The sequence below is a fragment of the Phalacrocorax aristotelis genome, chromosome 4 (genome assembly GCF_949628215.1).
Source record: "Phalacrocorax aristotelis chromosome 4, bGulAri2.1, whole genome shotgun sequence".
Taxonomy (NCBI): domain Eukaryota; kingdom Metazoa; phylum Chordata; class Aves; order Suliformes; family Phalacrocoracidae; genus Phalacrocorax; species Phalacrocorax aristotelis.
Window position 1 is genome coordinate 74,455,062 of NC_134279.1, and position 21,093 is coordinate 74,476,154.

General features: G+C 39.8%; 1 protein-coding gene across 3 annotated transcripts in view; it reads left to right on the plus strand.

Moving 5' to 3' along the window:
- Window positions 1–21,093, plus strand: part of ZFYVE28 (zinc finger FYVE-type containing 28) — a 162,776-nt gene that overhangs the window by 27,099 nt on the left and 114,584 nt on the right. The gene's annotated exons all lie outside the window — the stretch shown is intronic.

Here is a 21,093-nt window from a genome sequence, read left to right on the forward strand (position 1 = left end):
AGTCACTTATTCTAGAAAGTAATCCATCCAAGAACTAAGATAACAAAACCCGTAGGTAATGTTCACAGGAGTTGATTGCATTGTCCTCTTTCTTTTACCTAAGAATAAGATAAACTGCTACTACAATGTAGTTCTGGAGGAGGTTTTCTGATATGGTGTAACTTGAAAAAAAGTGTGATAATGGTAAATTCTGTATCCCATGGGTTAGGGCTCTGGGAGGCAGGGGCGCCCAAGAGAGCTGGACAGTATTCAAGGACCACTTTCTCCGAGCTCAGGACTGGTGTATCCCCTGGAAGTAGTAGTCAGGCAGAGGAGCCAGGAGACCCGCATGGATGATCAAAGAGCTTCAAGAGAAACTCAAATGGAAGAGGGAGGCTTCCAGTATGTGAAAAAAGGGACTTGCCACTTGGGAGGAACATAGGAATGTTGTCAGGGTATGCAGAGATAAGAGGAAGGCCGAGGCCCACTTGGAATTAAATCTGGCAAGGGATACCAAGGAGAACAAGAAGGGCTACTTCAAATACATCAGCAGTAAAAGGAAGACTGGGGATACCGTGGGCCCACCGCTCTAACAAGGAAGGGGCCCTGGTGACGCAGGATGCAGCGAAGGTGGAGTTACTGAATGCCTCCTTTGCCTCAGTCTTCACTGCTAAGGCTGGCCTTCAGGCATCTCGGCCCCCAGAAGAGAGAGAGAAGATCTGGAGAAAGGAAGACTTCCCCTTGGTTGGGGAGGATTGGGTCAGAGATCACCTATGCACACTGGATCCCTGCAAATCAATGAGCCCCGATGGGATGCACCCACAAGTGATGAGGGAGCCAGTGGATGTTCTTGCTGAGCCACTCTCCATCATCTTTGAAAGGTCGTGGAGGACAGGAGAGGTGCCCGAGGACTGGAGGGAAGCAAATGTCACTCCAGCCTTCAAAAAGGGTAAGAAGGGGGGCCTGGGAAACTAAAGGCCAGTCAGCCTCACCTCTGTCCCTGGAAAGGTGATGGAGCAGTTCATCCTCGAGGTCACCTCCATGCCTGGAGGTGACCAAGAAGGTTATCAGAAACAGTCAGCATGGGTTCACCAAGGGAAGATCATGCTTGACCAACCTGATAGCCTTCTGTGATGCTGTGACAGGCTGGGTCAGTGAAGGGAGAGCAGTAGATGTTGTTTATCTTGACTTCAGTAAGGCATTCGACACTGTCTCCCACAGCATCCTCACAGGCAGGCTGAGGAAGTGTGGGCTGGATGAGTAGACAGTGAGGTGGACAGAGAACTGGCTCAACAACAGAACTCAGAAAGTCATGACCAGTGGAGCAGAGTCTGGTTGGAGGCCTGTAACTGGTGGTGTTCCCCAGGGGTCTGTGCTGGGTCCAGTCCTGTTCAACATATTCATCAGTGACCTGGATGATGGGATAGAGTGTACCCTCAGCAAGTTCGATGATGATGCCAAGCTGGGAGGAGTGGCTGATACACCAGAAGGCTGTGCTGCCATCCAGTGACACCTGGAGAGCTGGGCTGAGGGGAACCTCATGAAATTCAACAAGAGCAAGTGCAAGGTCCTGCCCCTGGGGAGGAACAACCCCCTGCACCAGTACAGGCTGGGTATTGACCTACTGGAAAGCGGCTCTGTTGAGAAGGACCTGGGAGTGCTGGTGGACAACAAGTTGACCCTGAGTCAGCAATGTGCCCCTGTGGCCAAGAAGGCCAACAATATTCTGGGTTGCTTTAAAAGGAGTGTGGCCAGCAGGTTGAGGGAAGTTATCCTCCTGCATTACTCTGCCCTGGTGAGACCACATCTGGAGTGCTGTGTCCAGTTTTGGGCCCCCCAGTTTAAGGATGTGGAACTCCTTGAGCAAGTCCAGCGGGGAGCTACCAAGATGATCAGGGGACTGGAATATCTCCCTTATGAGGAAAGGCTGAGAGACCTGGGTTTGTTCAGCCTGGAGAAGAGAAGACTGAGAGGGGATCTCATCAATACCTATCAATATCTAAAGGGTGGGTGTCAAGATGATGGGACTAGGCTCTTTTCAACAGTGCCCGCTGACAGGCCAAGGGGCAATGGGCACAAGTTGGAACACAGGACGTTCCACCTCAATATGAGAAAAGACTTCTTTCCTGTGAGGGTGACAAAGCAGTGGCACAGGCTGCCCAGGGAGGTTGTGGAGTCTCCTTCCCTGGAGACATTCAAACCCCACCTGGATGCGTTCCTGTGCCCCCTGCTCTGGGTGTCCCTGCTCAAGCAGGGGGTTGGACAAGATTATCTCCAGAGGTCCCTTCCAAACCATTCTGTGATTCTGTGTATGTGGAATTTTGAATCAATAATATGTTAGCTGTATGTAGTTCATTTAAATCCACATATGGCTTTCTCAGTTTGATGTGAAGTACCAAATTCTACATGCTGATGGACTGTAGAATGAGGTCTGCCCCTTCTAGATCTTGTCTCCCATTCTTTAGCAAATATTAATACAGGTCCATTAGCAGTTTCAGATTTTTTTTTCTTGTATACAAAGGAACTTGAGTTCAGTGCTGTGTATGACACTGGTTGTTTTAGACGATGAGAAGTGACGTTAATTTTGCTGGATTGCTACACTGAAATGAGTACTGCCCACTTCACTGAATGTACTCTAGAGTTAGGTCACTTCATACCAACCATTTAGTCATTGGCTTAACACTGCTGCTTAGTGGAACGGAGCTGAACTCTTGTATCAGCAAGTTTGAGTTTAGGATATTATATTGGCTAATGCTCATGTGGTTGTTCAGGATTAGGGGAATGAGTTGGTCTTTGCTGTGTGTAAAAGTGTTGGAGAGTTACAAGCTCTTGGGTTTTTTGTGTGGGGTGGTGTGTGGTTTTGTGTGGGGTTTTTTTTGTTGTTGTTCAGATACTAGTTGATCTTCAGACTTTGTGTTCCTAAGGTAGTTTCAAGGTCTCGTGTTAGTCATGACTATTTAATCTCCTTGTGTTTTTATCTTCCCTGCACCTCACATCTCTCAAGTGATGTTGCAGTTGAACTGTGCTGGAACTGTGGTTGTGGAGCAAGAAGGGGGTGGGGGTTGAGGAAGAAATCAAGCAAGAAAATAGTGAGCAGTAATGTTCCTTCACCTGTTACTAATTTTGAAATTAAAAATTCACATTAGAATGCAAAGTGGCATGTCAGACATCTCTGCTAGCTTTCCACTTGTGCTCTGGTTACAATAAAAGATTATAATGTCCACTTAAGTCTTAGTTTAAAAAAAAACCCAACATCAAACTAATTACGGGTAGAAATGTGGGCATCTCTTTGTAAAAATCTTTGCAGTCATACTGAAGATAGTACTTGAGTCCTGCCATTACTGGTGCATGCCACCTCTTGCTGTTTCTTCAGTGGTTTTGGCTCAATTGCAATAGAAGCTTGGATGTGAAAAATTATAATATTTGACCAAAAAGTCACCCTTCATTTTTAGACATGTAAATTACAAACTAAATTATTAATGCTAGTTAACACCACTGTATTTGATCATAAAACCTTTCTTGAAGAAACAAATTTTTTTTATAGCCTAGAAGTTCATGTGGCTTTCAGGATGGTCATAGCAGAATCATGTGAACACAGCTGAGAAATGTAATGGCTAAATTTTCAAAACAGACTAAGTAGAAACAAGAATAAAGCTATGTCTACAGCATATGGCACCACCAATATCTATCATAGATGATCCATGCACATAGATAAGGTTTTTTTGCTTCAGTGATAAAAGGCAAGACCTTTACAGATAATGACATTGGAAATCAAAGGAGGAATAGTGGCCTTGCTCCAATTGGAAGTATTCCCTTTAAAGAAGGAAAAAGGTGAAAATGTGTTAGAACATCATCATCACTGAATGTTTGTGCTGTTACTATATACTTTTTATTCTAAAATGATCCCTGGGGAAGAATACATTCAGACAGTTGTAAGTACCTCATTAGTGCTGCTTCTCTGTTCTGAAACCTTACACATAGAGATGTGCTCTGTACACACTGGTCCCTCTCATGGCAAGAGATGACAGAAATAGTTTCCTAGGAAAGGAAATTCCATTGTTATGAGATTTATATCCTCCAGTGGAGCATCATCTCTCGTTTCTGCTGTACCACTCAGTTCTGTGGGTTCGCGATGATCCATAGCATCTGTCTGCTTTTTGGTTTGCAGAGCTGCTTCTGTTGGTCTGGGCATGCTTTCCCTTTCTCATTGTTTGGAAATGCCATCCAAAGTGTCGCCTTTCTCTTGTGAGACTCCCTCAGGTGCAGTTGGTTATAGATCATAGAATCATTAAGGTTGGAAAAGACCCCTTAAAGTGTGTGTTTGTAGTTGTATGTATTTATCTATACCCATATCTTGACTGCGTTATTACAGTTTTATAATGATAAGGTAGTGCCTGGAAATTGAGGCATACTTGAGGGAGACTATCTGCTGGGAAGACTTTTCCAAACCTTACTTGCTGTTAGCTAATGAGATATTTAATTTATAGTTTTATCGGTAATATAGCTGTTGAATTTTTTATTTCTCCCCAGTTAGAGGAGTTGTCTGATGGTAGTGCATCATGCTACAGTACTTGCACTACTTCCCAGTATGTGTTCAGAGTCCATATTTTTGGGGAAGCCTAAGCAGATAAGTTAATCAGAAGATTAAAAAACTTGGTATATTAACTGTTTAGTTGTGACTATTTTGGAAGGTGGGCAGCATGAGTTCCAGGAAACATTTTTTTAAAGAAAGGAGCTCTTGTCACTCTTAAGTCAAGAAATCATATGAATCTGAGTGGACTCCTAATGGGACTGTTGCAACAGTGGCCTTTTAGTGCTGGGCTCTTCATGGCCTGTATCTGCAGCATTTCTTGCCCGGGCTGAAGCAGATAATCTGGCTAGATGGTGGTAAAAATCAAGTGCAGGTGTGCATATAGCTCAGGTGGATAGGGTGTGTAAGTTCTTGAAACTCAATGAGAAAGAATTTATCATTGATAGAGTTGTCACCAGCCAAGAAGGAATCATCATTTCCTGAGCAAGAATAACTTCCCTTTTTCTCCTTTGCTCAAATAAGAGGGTTTCCTCCTTTCCTTTTTTTTTCAGGGTCAAGTAATACCAGAAGATTATTGTGCATGATCAGGTGTCTAGTAATTCTTTCAACAGTGATGATATTTTATTTAGCTTAACTGTCTTCTGTTGAGTGAATCCTTACCGCTGATTGCCTGGCATTTGCCGCTGGCAAAGAGCATGTACAGCAGTCACCATAAGCCAGACGATGGGCAGGAACTTGTTTGTGTGCCTAAACTTTCAGATGCTCTAATCCTCTTTTTTTTTTTTCTCCTTCCTCCTTTCCGTTACAGATCATGGACATCGCTAGTTCACTGTAAAAACCCGGAAAAATAAATTAACAAAGATAAAATATTAACAACTGGTGACTTGGTTTTTTTCTAGATTTCTTAGCTTAAAAAATAACAGCTCTGGGAATTATTTGCATTTTGACTTAAAGGACATATATGTGTTGTTTAGCAGCTTTCATTTCTGCTTATAGACCTCATTTTCTCCTGACTGACAAAGTTACAATTTGCTGTTGGGAACTGAGGATTCTTCGTTAGAAGCAAGACAGGAGAAACCACTTTAGGGTTTATTCGCGACTTAAGACTGTGGCTTATGTGGTGTGTTGGAGGCTTTGAAGTGGTGACTCATATTATGTATCATCAGTATCAGGAAAGAGTGCTTTATATAACATTGATTTCTGTATCCTGGTTAAAATTTTCAGACAGGCAGTCTACATTTAAAAACAGTGACTGTGATGTTTGAAGGACCACCAAGTTGGAAGTTAGAATGATGTACGTTACAAGTAACTTGAATAGTCAGTTTTGCAGCAAGAGGACTTCATATATTTGTTCCATCTTTGACTATTGCAAGCCATTTTTACTTTCATTATTATAATTTTTAAATGGTTTAAGTACAAAACAATGGTCTGTAAGATTATTTGCTGTGTTAGGTTCTGTGTTGGATTCATCATGACTGTTACAGTAACCTTTTGCTTAGTTTTCTGTATAGCATGAGTAGTATAAAGCTTCATCAGCTGGCGCTGTTTTAATAAAAAAGTGCTCTTTAAGACTGAGACACAGAAGGCAAAGATGCTTTAATTGTGGAGTCACATCCACTGAAACTCTGACGTAGCCCCTAGTATACTGCAGGTTGGATGTCATCAGAAGGGTTTTTTCTCTCATTCTCACTTTAGCTTTTCATATGCTTTGTTTTTTTAATATTAAGAAACAACATAGCTGTGACCAAAAAAACCCAAAGCCGCCAACCCCAAACTAAACAAAATTAAAAAAAAAAAACCACCCTGGAAAAAATTGTGTAATTGGCTAATACTTCTGTGCTGGTTTTGGCTGGGACAGAGTTAATTCTCTTCACTGTAGTGGGTATAGTGCCAATGGCATTATGCTGCTGCAAAAAAAAGTACAACACAACAGACTGAATAAAAGTAACATCTTTAGAATCATGAAGCTGTTGGATGTGTTCGGCAAGTTCATAAAAAATCTTGTCCAGTCTCAAGCAGATGTAGGAGGGTAGTTGCATGGCCTGAAAGGGAATGCACATGCTGTGGTATAATGTTTATACCTGTATTTTTTCCCATCTTTCATTCATCTGGAGTTAATATAATTGTTAACAACGACTCCCAGGTATGACTCATAAAATAAAAATGGTTCAAATACTGCTATAACTATAACGCAAGCCATGTTACCACTGAAGCCTTGTGCTCCCTCTGTGTTAAGGATCCAGAAGATGAAAAAAATGTTGTTATAAACTGTTCATAATGTTAATTTTTTTAAAGGAGAATTTCTCTTTGAAGAGAAACCAATGTGTAGAACCCCTCACTGTTTAAGATGAGTCTGCAGTAAAAGTAAAGGAGTATATAAAATACCTGTAGATGAATGTTTGGCTTTTTTTGTTTTGTGGGTGTTTTTTGTTTGTTTTTTACCCCCAGGATCGATGTTAGCATGCTGGCTTAATTGTTTTTGTGCATGGTTCAAGGAGGAAGGAAGTTCTTTATTGTTTTCTTTCCTTAGTAGTCTGATTTAGTAGGCTCTGCTTGTTAGGTAAGAGAAGTCAGCAGTCTTTTATAAAATTCTATTTTGTGTATTGAGACTTGAGTTTGGAGTACAAATGCATGCGATTAGATTTGAAGAACTGAATCCCTTTTCTTGTGCTTTCTTAATGTATTTTGGAGGAATTAAGTTTTAAATTGGATCTTATTGATTAAAACCTATGCAGTGTGTCTCCTCTCGAGCTTTCATAGCTGCACGTGAAGATAAACCTCATCTACAGTGGAAAATGGAAATGGAGGATAAAGCACTTGCTAAAAGCTGAGCTGAGACTGTAACCTGTTTCTCTTAATCCAGTCTTGCTCAATAGTTACTCTTCTAAATTGACTACCGATCTAACCTCCTCATTTGTGGGCTGACTGGTGAAATAACTTTCTCTGGCTAAAATCTTGTGTGTTTCTTGATAGAAAAAGTTCTTTAAAAAAAGCTCTTTGCCTTAGTATTTCATGTTTGTATCTTATGATGAAATCTGTGAACACCATCGAGCTTTTTGTGGAACATACACACTGAAATTAGTTACAGCAGTCTTGTTACAACAATGTTGTGCAGTATGATCTTTTTCATTACATCTGAGACTGTTTTTATGGTTGCCTTTTTAATATGTGCAGTGTTTTGAATATTGAATAAGAGGTAAGTACAAAAACTGACTGTCATTTTAGGAAGCAGGCTGGTAAAAGTTGGCAGACTCCAAGTACTTTTTAAAGTCCCTGACATTACTATGACCTTAGGAAAAAGAGAAAGATAGAATTATGGTTCTGTTGGAAGTATTTAATAAAATAGCATTTTGAATCATTTAAAGACAATATACTGAATGGTTTGAAAGTCTTTTTTCCTCCCTTGTCCTTGTCCTTTCTGAAAGCCGGCAATGGTCACCTCTCTCCGGAAATGAGAACATTTCTGAATGCATGCTTTTGTTTGCTTTTATAACTAGCTGTGAGAGGGTTTGGAAAGGAAACATTCAGTCCAGTGAACAGGCAAGGAGATTACAAAGGATTGCAAAAATTCAGATATATGGATATGTTACTTGTCTGACTATCTCTTTAAAAGATCCTATTTTCTAGATATTCATCTTGATTTGAAATAAAGCCCTTTTAAAGATGTCAAAAGCTGACCATCAAAAAATAGAGGTTTCCCAAGTCACCTCCTCTGAAAGCCTTTGCAATGTGTTGAGGCTTCCCCTTTTCTTCATTCTCTTCTCAATTAAAGGTAGTTCTCTGAAGTATTCAGGAGTTCATTCTAATTCCAACAGATGTTGATTTTCTTGTATTGTGACAAAATAACCTAGTGCTAGTTATTGTTTCAAGGGTTTGAATTTCATAGAAAAAAGGATTCCAGTTTCCTTACAGACATAACAGAAACAATACCCTAAAAGTGACCTTTGAATACTCTAATGCCTAGCTTCATAGTAGCTTCTGCTCTGTGCTTTTAAAAGCATACAGTTACAATAAGTTGTCATAAAATCATCACAGCTAGCAAAAAGCTAGAGAAGTTTGGAGCAATTTGCTTGTCTCTTGGCTTTCCCAAAGGTAGATATTAAAGTGCCAGACTTTATTTCCAAGTTCAGAATTATTACTGCTAGAACTGCTCATAATTGTTTAACATTTCAAGGATTATTTTTCTTTGTGAGAAAAGGTTATTTTTTTCTCACTTTAACATAACTGAACTTCTGCTTAAACCTTTTATATTTTGGGGGGTGGGGCAAGATTGCTTACTGTGAGAGATGTTGTCTGGAAAATATCGATTTGCAGGCTTGTTCTGGAGAGTTGTGACAAATTGAAAACGTCAGTATGATAATAGAAACATTCCTGAAATGCCCTTAAAGCTGTGTGGTAGGTACTCTGTAGTGTAAGGTAGTGGTGGTCTTTTTGAGCAGTAGTATTTCTGAACATAAAATAATTTTATCTTCTGTGATTTTGCCATTTGTAGCTCCTGATACTATACAGCTTCTTGTATGCACCTTTAAAGGAGCATAGTGGTATTCTCATCTGCAAAGCTGTGTTTTCTGAGGTTTAGCCCTGAAGGCATTTTAAAAATAAACTTGGCACACTACACCCAGCTATAAGGAGGAAATTTCACTCTATTCAAAAAAAAACCACCAAACAACCCTCTTGTCTTACAGCTTTTTTCTTTTTACTCTTATATTTAACAGCTCAATACATTGAAAAGATGCAGTTATATTGCTTCATATTTGATAGTGGGCGAGATGCCGGGGAGAGCCGGCTCTGCAGGAGAACTTGGTGCTGGCACACGTGCCCCGAGCTCTGAGCAGCTGGAACCTAGAAAGGAAGAGCATGTCGTTGCTCTAGTTGTCTGCTGCCTGTAGCTTTTTCTGTCCTGGGAAGAGGATGAGTGAACAAACGCACTATACTGAAAAGTTTCTTGAGCATTTCAGTTCAAGTTCAACATGTGTCCGGTACCACGCAGTGTTTTTCCGCGTTAGGTCTTGCCTCCATGTTTCTTGATCTTTCTATGGATAGTCCCACCATATTGACTTTTTCTTCTGTTTCCTCTGCTGTGCCATTTCAGACTCTGAGTAGGCTTCGCCTCTGATTTGTGTTCTTTCCTTTGTAAATGCTTTTGGCATAGCATCGGTATGATACAGCCTTCCTGTACAGCCACAGATATAAAACACTTTGAGCAAACTGCTGTCATTTTCCTCTTAATTCAGCACTTCAATTCATGGTGCCAAATAAATATTTTCCCTTTGCATTTCGATTCATATGGTCACTCAGAGTAATACCCTCATTGGTTACTGGGGCCATGTATACTTACTTGGCACTGTTTTCCACTGCGTCCTTCTTCCCTATCATAACAGACCTATAAGCCATTTCCTTCATTTTCTTTGTTTTCCTGCCTGAGCCACATACCCCACCTAACTCCAGCATATGTAGGAGGTTTTGTTTTAATATTGAAATGTTAGCTCTCTGCAGTCGGACAGTAATACCCAGCTTGTGGGGTTTGCTTTCCTCCTTGCTGCTCCCTGATGGGAACTCGTGGTTGTTTGGGTTTTTTCTTTCCTGCTGTGTAATCGTAAAAAAATTTGGCTGTAGCTAACCTGCTCATGGGATTAATTACCATGGTAGGTGTATCTCATTCCCCTATTCATTAGTGAAAAATCTTAAAGCTTTTTCTCTCTCCAAATGAATGTTGCTGTGAACTGTCTGAGTAACAGCCCTGAGGTGGATGGTAGGTTGGGAGAGAAAAGGACATCCTGGAGAGGTGAGAGTTGAGTACAAGCACTGAGATGAGACAAGTACTATTAGCTGGGTGAGGGAATTTATTCTGTGTTTTCATTCCCTGAGTTCTAAAACATCACTTGAGTAATGTCCAGGGCAAAGGGGATGCTGTAGTTGCTAGGTGATCTTTTGAGTAGAAGAGACCTTGCTTGTTTTGTGTATTTCCTCTTCCTCAAACAAACACAAACTGCTTGTGAAACTTGGGTGTCTGAGTAGGAACTTCATCTTAGCCCTTCTCATATCCCCCAGCCTAACTACAATATTAAGTTTTGTGTTTTGTTTTTTTCTTTCTTGGAAACAGTAAGATTCTGCAGCATCTTGTATCATACTAGTAATACTGGTATTAAGATATTACCATTATGGTGGTTCCTAAAAACCACACACATCGTCCACATAATTTTGTTTAATGCCCTTTGTCATGGTTTTAGCTGGGATAGAGTTAATTTTCTTCACTGCAGCTGGCCTAGTGCTGTGCTTTGGACTTAGCATGAAAACAGTGTTAATAACACATCAATGCTTTAGTTGTTGCTGGGCAGCGCTTGTACTACTCAAGGACTTTTCCAGCTTCCCATGCTCTGCTGATGCACGAGAAGCCAGGATTCCAACTGGCCAAAGGGATATGCCATATCATGTAACATCATGCCCAGTATGTTACCTGGGAGGAGCTGGCCAGGGGAGGGAGGCAGCAATTGTGGGTCAGGAACGAGCAGCCTTGGTCGGCGGGTGGTTGAGCGGTTGTATCGTTTGTGTTTCTGTGTTTTTCCCTTTTTCCCTTTTCCTTTTTATTATGTTATTATCATAATATTATCATTATTATTTTATTCTAATTATTAAACTGTTCTTATTTCAGCCCACAAGTTTTATCCTTTTGCTTTTGCTCTTCCGATTCTCTCCCCCATCCCACTGGGGCAGGGGGAGCGAGAGAGCAGCTGCGTGGTGTTTAGTTGCCGACTGGGGCCAAACCACGACAAAAAACAAACTGCTTTGCAGTATTACCAATATATATTGATTTCTATCAAGTTTTGGAGGCTGAGAGGTGGTGATAAATGGTAATAGTTGTTCATCAGCAGTTTTCATGTAAATATAAGGATTTATCTTGTAATGGATAAATACACAAGTCATAAGTTCCCATCAGCATTTTGCTTATAATGCCTTAGCATACAGAAGGGTAGCAAAGCAAGGTGGCTGAGTGTTAGCTCTTTGTGTACATTGCAGACTGTTTATTCTGAATATCCTTATCCCTAGCTATTTGGTGTGGCACACCTGTATGTTTTAATAGAGAAATTTGTCTTCCAAATATTTTTGGCGTTTTCTCCTTGCTTCCTCAGCCACTCCTGACACCAGTCCTTGTAACCTAATACATAATTTCTAAAACCAGCAGCATGATAGTTTGTGGGAAAGGAGTCCCGTTTCCTAAATGAGTTCCTACATCCCCTTTCCTGGATGAGTTATTTGTGATAATTACTGGTTTTGTGGAGTTTAATATTTCAATTATTTCATGTTGCTTTGGGATGGTGTTTGAATAATTTAAACCCTCTAATGCAATTAAAATACATTTAATGTCATTTTAGTTACACGTAGAAGAAAGAAAACAATAGCTTGTACATTATAGATAAATGTGATACTTCAATTTTGTATTGGGTTTGCGTGGCCATGTTTTGGAGGCAGTGGGGTTTTGGCTACAGTGGTGGCTTCTGTGATAAGCTCCACCTGAGGAGGGGGAGTGATAAGAGTGGCTTTGGTGGGTACAAAGCATCCAGCCAGGGTCAGCCCACCGTGGCATTGCATGTGGCTGCCATTAGGGGAAAGTCTGCCATTTAAATCTTGTACCACAGGCTGCTTTGGCAAAATGAATGCTGGTGTCTTTTCATTAAGTCTTTAAGATGATGGTAACTAGTATTTTCTCTGAGCAGGATTGAACACTGCCCGTTGTGACTTAAATGACGTTTCTCAGTGTTGGTATAGGCTTGGTTCTCTTAAATCAACAGAAGTTACAAAATAGATTCAGTGCAAACCTGTGGAGATTAATGGAAAAAATCATTTTGTCAATATCTGCTGTTTTAGGGGGAAGCTATGGATGCTATTTTTATTTTTACTGTGGCACATCAAGGCTGTATTGTTTCCCATGGCACTCAAACTGAAATAATTTGCTTGAAGGTGAATGACATTCCAAAGAGTCTTGTCTGGTAGTTCTGTGCATGGCAGCCACAAGTTTAGTTAAATGATCCTTATTTTTAAAGTGAAATCACAATTTTTATTCCCTCCCATCACTCCTATGTGTGTCTGATAAACTAGCAGTTCTGCTTTCCTCCAGGCTGTCATTCAGCTCTATTAAGCCTTTCCTTTTATATTTTAAATGAAAACTAGTTAGATGTTGTTGATACTATTTACTCAAATACCAAGAGAAGAGTATATGTGAAGTTTTCAATAACAAATTGTTCCTTTCATGACAGAAATAAAACCAAGGAAGGATATTGAGACCAACAGTGGAGTAGCTTCTTAAATACCACCCAGCCTAAAGATAGAAGGGAACAGTAACAAAAAACAATAAACAAAGTTGGTGGGTTTGTACAGTTTTTGAAAGGTAATGCTTGACTTGTCTTAGACTGATAGGAAAGGTAATTACTGTGTGCAGGTTCCTCCTGAGCATGTTGCCTGTCACTAGGCATTTGTGTTTCGGAAGCTCCTGTTTGAACAGCTCACTTCACCCTGTTACCACAGCACAGCGCAAGAGCAGTAGTGGCCTCCTGCACTAATGGTACAGGGCCCTGTCAGCGCTTTGAAAGCACCAGGACATAAATAGCCAGTCAGGAAGTGTATCTGAGAAGCACCTTATTGCATGGGCTTTGTAATTAATGCTGTTAACCTGTTCAGCTGTGCTTGTCCACAGCCCAGCCTTGCAGGGGTCTCCTTCAGTTGCATCATCAGCTCTTCCCAGATCTCATGGCACTGAGCTTCTTCCACGTTCAGGTTTGTTTATTTTGCAGCCTTCCTGCACCATGCGCTTTGAGTATCAGGTTCACACAGATGGCTTCTGTGTTGCAGTCCCGTTTGGCTGGGCTGCGATATCTTCTCAAACATCATATGATGCCAACCAACGCATCTGATGTGGAGGGAAGAGTCCATTGCACTGTGGCAGCCCCCCCAGGTAGCCTGAAGGTTTACTCTGAATTTTTCCACTTATCACCCCTTGACTGCTGGGCAGCCTAAGGCATGATATCACACGTTAAGGCAAGGCAATTGAAGATTGTGCGGGCTTTTTCTTTTCTTTTTTTTGTTTTCGCTCTTGACTTTGATCTTGTATGATTCGGCAGCATTCTGGCAGAAGGCAGAAAAAGAAAAATGCTCTTATAATATTATAAGAAAGCCTGATAGATGAATGCCGTTTTGAGTACGGAAAACAGGACTGCACATGTTTAGGTAAAATTTCACTCAAGGCTTATTTTGTAGCTCAAGAATTCATGTTTTGATATTGTATTTTTTAGTGGAACATGTTCATTTTACTTGTACTTGTTATTGCTATAAAAAGCCTTTTGAGTTTTCTTCTTGATATATGAAAGAGGTGATGCTTTCATTTTCTTCTTGAAACTCTCTGGCTTTAAGTGATAAAAGCAGGCTGTTATTTCTGTTTATTTTTTTCCTTCTGCTTTCAATGGGAGATAAACATCTTTTAGAATTTCCTTTCGGAATTCCACTTTCAGGATTTCTGATACACTTCTTCATTTTTCATCCCTGCCCCTCTGCATATCTCTGTTTGACCTTATCTGTTTGACACTTTTTCACTCTATCTATTCTATAGTTTTCATTGTTGTAGTATCATTTTTGTTTCCTTAAGAGCAAAACAAACCCCCAAAACACAGTTGAAACCTCTGGAAAGGCTCAGGGTGTGAATGTGATGGACAAAAGCATCCTAAAGTCTAACTTGTGTTATCCATTTTTCTTCTACAGGTTTGCTCTGTCTAGTTTTTCTCCTGTGAATTTGCTTAGTGAACTCCTCAGAGGAGGATCAGTTTAGTTTTGCAAAGTGATGAAGCCTTCCCCGTATTTTATATCTAATGTAACTTTAAGACACAAATATCTTCGTCAGTAAAACAGTAATAAGCTGTAACACACTGATATGGACTAGGTAAGTTGAGCATCTCCCATTTCTTTGGTAAATTTCAAGGAGCAACTGCTATATGCTTATTGCAAGCTTTTTGTATTTCTTTGATTTGATGTTAAAAGCAGTTCTTGCTTTACTGTTTACAGCTACTCAAGATTGTCTAATCTTGCTGGGCTGGAACTTTGGGGAGTGCTTGGCTTGCTGCCTGGTTTTCAGCAGCTTGTCATGGACAGATGTTGTGCTGTCTCTTTCTGAGTATTTTAAAGCTGCTCAAGTGAATTCTTCAGGCAGCACTTATAAATCCACATGCAGGCTTTTGAAGGCTAATAATTTAAACTGTAAGGCTAAATTTAAAATCTCGAATGGCATATTTGACATGCTATTCAGTGAGAGCACACACACAAAAATATCAGTGTCAGCCTTTGCTAGTTTAAAAATATACTTAGAAAAAAATACAAATTCTAATAAACTCTGGTAATTATGTAAGATTATGAAACAGGAGAATATGTAACTCGTCAGTGAGAGGAGCACGTTTTTCTACTCTGCAGTGTGTCTGTAACTGAACTTTGAATATTCACATTTTAAATGTGCAAATGATTGTCATAGACTCACTATGCCTAGTTCATGTAATTCCACATTCATGTATATAATTGAAAAAGTAAAATGATTTGCGTGTCCATAACTACCGGGAGAAATTTGGAATGTAAATCAAGTGTGACTACCATGCCAGTCGTAAAAGCTGTCAGTGTTTCATGTAACTGTAACTTTGGAAATGCAAGACTAGAGCATATTTGTTTAAAAATTGCTTGAGTCTACCGTTCTATACCATACTGGCATAAGGATAATTTCAAACCAGTTGTAAGAACTCTGGTTATTACTGGGCTAAAAGAAATTCCAAATAAGACCAATCTTTTTCTTAAATTTCTATCCAAAACTTTCTCAAGATACTATGTTGAGCACAGGTGTGCTGGGTACTCAGTTTTTTCTTATTCTGCTCGTCTAGAGAAATTGCTACATGAGAGAAGGGATAAGAATTTGGAAGTTGGTGGCTTAAAGAATGGAAAATTTCACTTAGCCAGTTTTGGTACTAAATTGTTCAGAAATATTTTCCTGTTCTCTCTCTCACCCTTCTGTTTTACTTCAATGGCATTTACCATCCTGATACACTTGTTTTATTCTGGGGGTGGTTTGTCACTACATGTCAGCTGCTAAAGCATGGCTCTTGTCAAGCTGTAGATTGAAAGGACCAGACTGTTTAAGCTAATGTAAGTGCAGGGGCCCCAGGAGAACAGAAAATACTTTCATTAGAAGTTATAGCTTGTTTTTGTTTTGTTTTTGTTTTTTCTTCAGTATGCTACTTAAATACATCTTAGTTTCTGTAGTTGTCCCTTTCTCTTAATTTTTTTTTCTATGATAGGTGGTATAGGGATTTTGTGTAACTGGGCCATGTGTTCTTTAGTGTCTGCTGCAGGAGAAGATGACAGAAGTGATCCCAACCATCCTTTATTTAGCTTTTTGTGTGTGAATAGACATGAAGGATGATCCTGCAGTTGAACTAAACTGAGTAATGTGAATTTGTGTTGTGTGTGGTTCCTTAGGGGGATTTAAAGGTGTTTGGTTTTTTTAATGCATTTATCCTCACAGCAGTTTTGTTAGTGGGCTTTTATTGCCACTGTTGCCCATGATGAACTGATTTATAAAGCAGCACAATATTTTAGCTTGCCTCTAGCAAGTTTTGGCACAGTGTATTGAATTGCAAGGTTAAGCTTAGTGTATTTGCAAAGGGATGTTCCAGAAGTTCTGCAACAACTTATACAGAGACCACAATGTACAGTAGCCTGCAAACAAAGTAAGCTGTTAATCACACATTTGCACTGAATTAGCCTCTTTCTATATGATCATGGCTTATTTCATTCGTGGTTTTTTCATTATACTTAAGACTTAAGTCAATATTCTCAAATATTGAATATCTTATGCCTTAGATGAGATGCTGATAGGTTTTTTTGTAACTGAAATCTGATAACAATGCTTTTTATGCGTGAGGTGGAAGAAAATCCTGCTTCCTACCTCGTAACTACTATTTTTTATTTTCTTTGATAACATAGAATTAATTTATTAATTTAACATATGTAGAGAGATACCCATAGATTGATACATGGAGCTCAGGAGGGAGATGTGAAAATTTTAAATTTTTTAATGTGTGAGGTGTGCTTGTGGGGGGTCACAGGATAACGCAAGGTGCGTGAAGGGGGGTTTGGCGCTGCTCCTACCCCAGACCTGGGTGAAACAGGATGGGGGCATTCAGCCTTCTATGGTGGCAGTATGACAAAATATTAAGTGAAACAAGGTAGATTTACTGAACATGTTTCTTTGTTTTTTTCCATAGGACTTCATGGAATTTACACAGCTTTTGCCTTTCAATGTACAAAATCAGGTCTGGGGCTATGTTATTGGTTATGAGAAGATTTGTCTCTTCTATACAACTTACAACCTTTACAGTACTTTTGGAGTTTGTAAGTAGGCACTGCTAGGGTAGGGACCTGTTGTTATGGACTAAAATGTGTACTTTCATCTCTTTCAAATTTTTAAACACATGAATTAAATTTGAATTTCTTGTTTAATTTATATGTGAGAAGACATTTACAAATATGAGTTCATCAGTTAGAGTCATTCTCCACTCATGTTGTGATTTTCTCCCTAAGAAATCGCTTTCCCTTACATACCTCTTTGTGCCTTCAAACTTGTACAATTACAAATTATGTTGATGCACAATGAGATGTACTAATACAGCAGTACGTTTTTCTTTCTAAATGTAATGCATGTAGAAAAATGGAAAGCACAGGCTGATCTCAGTTGTGATATATGTGATGTTAGTGAGAGATCATTTCTTCTCCTGTCCTTGATGAAAATTAGGCTGTCAAAGACACTAGCTGTCCATGTGTTAGCAGATGGGTTTCCTTGGCTCGAAATGTCACCAAGTTTTATTATGGTAATGGCTCAAGGAAGAAATTGTGGAGAATAGGCTGTCATTAGCTAAGCAGAACTTAACAATGAAAAAGCATCCTGACAAAGTTTATTTAGAAAGATGTCCCATCATCTTAGTTTGTCAACTTTAGGGTTTCACAATTTTGTGGAAGAAAACAAAAGGTACAAAGATACATTGGAAAAAAGTAAAAGCCCCCCTCTCCTTGTACGTTATCTTTAATCTCCATTATAATGAAACCTGCCTGAAGTTGGTTAGTCTTTGTAGCAGATAATTGTTAGTTTTGATTAAAGAATTATTTTCCAAATTCACTTTAATTAAAAATCCTGGGAATTAACTATATGCCAAATGAATGCAAAATTGTTAATGTCATTGTTGTGATTTAACTTGAATATTGGCAATAAGCAGCGTGGTTCACTTTTTAAATTTGAATCTGTCCCAGATTTGTAGTTAGTTATTCATTAATTCTGATCTCAGATGGTGCATAAAGTCTTCCAGTTCTGTTCTTAATCTTTTTATATTAACTTACAAAAATAGTCACGATAAGGTGACTTTTTAAAATATATACAGAATTCTGAATGTTGCAGGTGGTTGAGTCTCCACATTCCTCCTATCATGAAGCAAGCATTAATACATGGCATTAGTACTGAACATGAGTTTTTATCTTCTTCTGAACAAGTCCTTTGAGACATTAGCTGCACCAAGGTAATTGAGTCTGAGTAACAACATGTTTTGGGAGTAGCCTCTGCTTTACCACATAAGAGTGAATGTGTACATTGGACTGTCAAATATACCTCCTCCAGCCAAGAAATGCCTGTACAAACTTTTTTAGCATTTTGAGCACAGCTGTTATGAGCACCTAAACTGGCAATGAGATTAACACACATCTAGGGTACCCTTGCTCCCAGAGGAAGAGCATTCATGTTTAAAAAAAACAAAAACCAAACAAATAAAACCCCCAAAAAACCAAAACCAAAACAACAGAAAGTGTGTCTAGCTTTATAACTTTAGAAAGCAAGGGCAGGATAGTATAAAACCAGAATTAGAACCCCAAAGTTGTCTGACCTGACTTGCACAAAAGTGGTAGGACTGGGAGGAATGGATAATGAAAAATTTACTAAGGCATTACTAGGCAGACAGCAAGAGAGGAATGCAAGATACTCCTAAGTATCTTGGGATGAATTTGCTCTATAGCTTTTTTAGTTGGTTTTGGGGGATTTTATTTAACTAATCAAACAACTCCTCCAACAAAACAAAATGCACACATCATTAATCATTTGTCACTACTGTGAGCTTGCTTTTTCTATCACGCCTGCCTCTGCCATTTGCTCCTGGTCTGCGGTAGGCAGGGCATGAATTGACTTCAAGACACTGTCCCGGACTTTTAGTGAAGGAAGTTATGCACAATTAACACATTAAACTTCTGAAAATGCCTGTTTAAAGATGGGGAGACCCTTTTAAAGGTCCTCATCCCGCCCATCCTATTTTTCAGGGTAGTGATGGAAAGTTATTGTGCAGTCAGGATCCTGGGACTGAAGAAACAAGTCTTACAGTGGTACTTGGAACCTCGGAGACATCTGGTAATACCTCTCTGCTGGGTCTGGCAGGGATGGAGTTAAGAAGTAAACTTTCTGCATGGCAGCCTGTGTGGTTCTGTGCTTTGCACTGGTGGCTAAACCAAAAGCATGGTGGCAAAAAGCATGAGTACGCTGGGGGTTGCCAAGACGTTGGGAGGGGACGCAGCCAGGATGACTGACCCCAGCTGACCAAAGGGATATTCCATGCAGTTGACACTGTGCTCAGCAGGGAAAGCTCAAGTGGAGGAGGAGCCGGAGCAGGTGTTTGTGGTTAAGGCCTCTGTCTTCACAAGCAAGCATTACCTGTGCTGAGGCCCCATGTTCCAAGAAGGGAGCCGGACATCTGCCTGCAGATGGGGAGCAGTGAATTAATTCCTTTGTGCTTTTCTTATTAAACTGTTGTGATCTTGATCCATGAGTCTTTGCCTTCCGTCTGTTTTTCACCACGTCCCCTAGGAGAAGGAGTGGCGAAAGGCAGGTGGGTGTTTGCTGGCTGGGGTCAGCCCTCCACAAACTCTTTCACAGGACAACTGATACAGAATAAGATCAAAAAGCCATTGCAGAGGGAGGATGAATGTGAGGCCAGACCTGTTTATGAAGAGGACCTAGTCTGCTCAGGAGGAAGGATTTGCCAAGAGAGTTGCAAGGTAAAGGATGCTTAAGCATCTTGAAGGGGTTCATGTAGCTGGTCAGGATGCTGCTTATAGAAACCAGTCTGTGTGTTAGCTTGTTCTGTGCTCTCCAGCCCTAGTCCTCTTCAGGCTGGTGGTGCTGAAAGCACGACACAGGCTTTTAAACGAAGTTCAGGACCTCGCTGGGAGAAAAAAAAAGGCAAAAAACCCACCCCCAAACCATCAACCCAAAGTGAGACTTTTTTTTTTTCCTAGAGCAACTATGAAAATGGGCTGCTGATCCTTTTTAGAAAGGGTTTGGGTAATTAGCTAATGCCACTCTGACTGTCCAACTATCCGGAGAGATTATGTTGGAAGATTTGGAAATTTCTGTCTTGGGAATATTGTGTCTGTGTAACCTGTATTTACAGAATGAGAGTTACAGAATGAAAGAATTACGTATTAATTTGTCAGTGGAGGATAGTTGTTATCAATTACAGACTCTTGTGAGCAAAAATTGATATCATCTGACTGTGGAACTGTTTTTCTGCATGAGTAAGCAGATGCATTGAACTATAAACAGAGATGTATCAGGGCTTATACAGGAAAAAAAAGTTAAAGTTGGTGAGCTGGTTCAACATTAAATAAAATTTCCAGACCATCAGATAAATGTTTAATGCAGATCATTTTCATCACTCTATCTTAACACCTCCTGAGATAAATAGGATACTCGATGCATTTCAGTGCTCTGTTGAAGTTCCTTTTAGAATGAACCAGATGCAGCTTCATCAGTTTTTACTTGAGGGAGTTATGGTACTATATTGCTACATATCAGCATAATTAGAGACGTATACTCAGTGATGTTAAAATTGCATATTTACAAGACATAAATACAATTCTATAGTTCTGAAGTCCAGGAACTAAATAGCTGGATTAATCTGGCAGAAGTAGAGTCAAGAGAAATTATTGAAAGCCAGAAAAGGAAGTCTGCAGTACATTTTCTTTATTGCTTTGGCTTTATACAGCCTGTTACTGACTGGCAAACAGGGCAGTTGCAAAGGCTCTGGTCAGCCATGGGAAGGGCTGAGAGTTACAGTGAACAAATCTGCTCATCAAATGAGTCCATAATGGCTAAACAATACCATAAACATTTTCCTTGTGTTTCTGCTGTTTACTGTCAAAACCTTTTACACATTGATTTGAAAAAAAGTCTCTTTGCAACCTGTTATCTCTGGCAGGTTTGTTAATGCTGTAACCTTTTTTAAAAGGTGTGTGTAATAAGAGCACCATAGGATGCTGGGTAGAATGTTAATAGCCAGCCTTGACAAAATATCCGCTATGAAGTGCAGTGTTCAAAATACAATGTTTGTTTTATGGACATGAATGATGAATGGAATTGTTTAGTGACAATTAACTCATGAAGCCAAGAAAAAATTTTTATTAGGCAGTGCAGTCACAGGTAATGCTTTAGACTAGTCCTAAACGAGTCTTGTGACACTTCTTTTTCA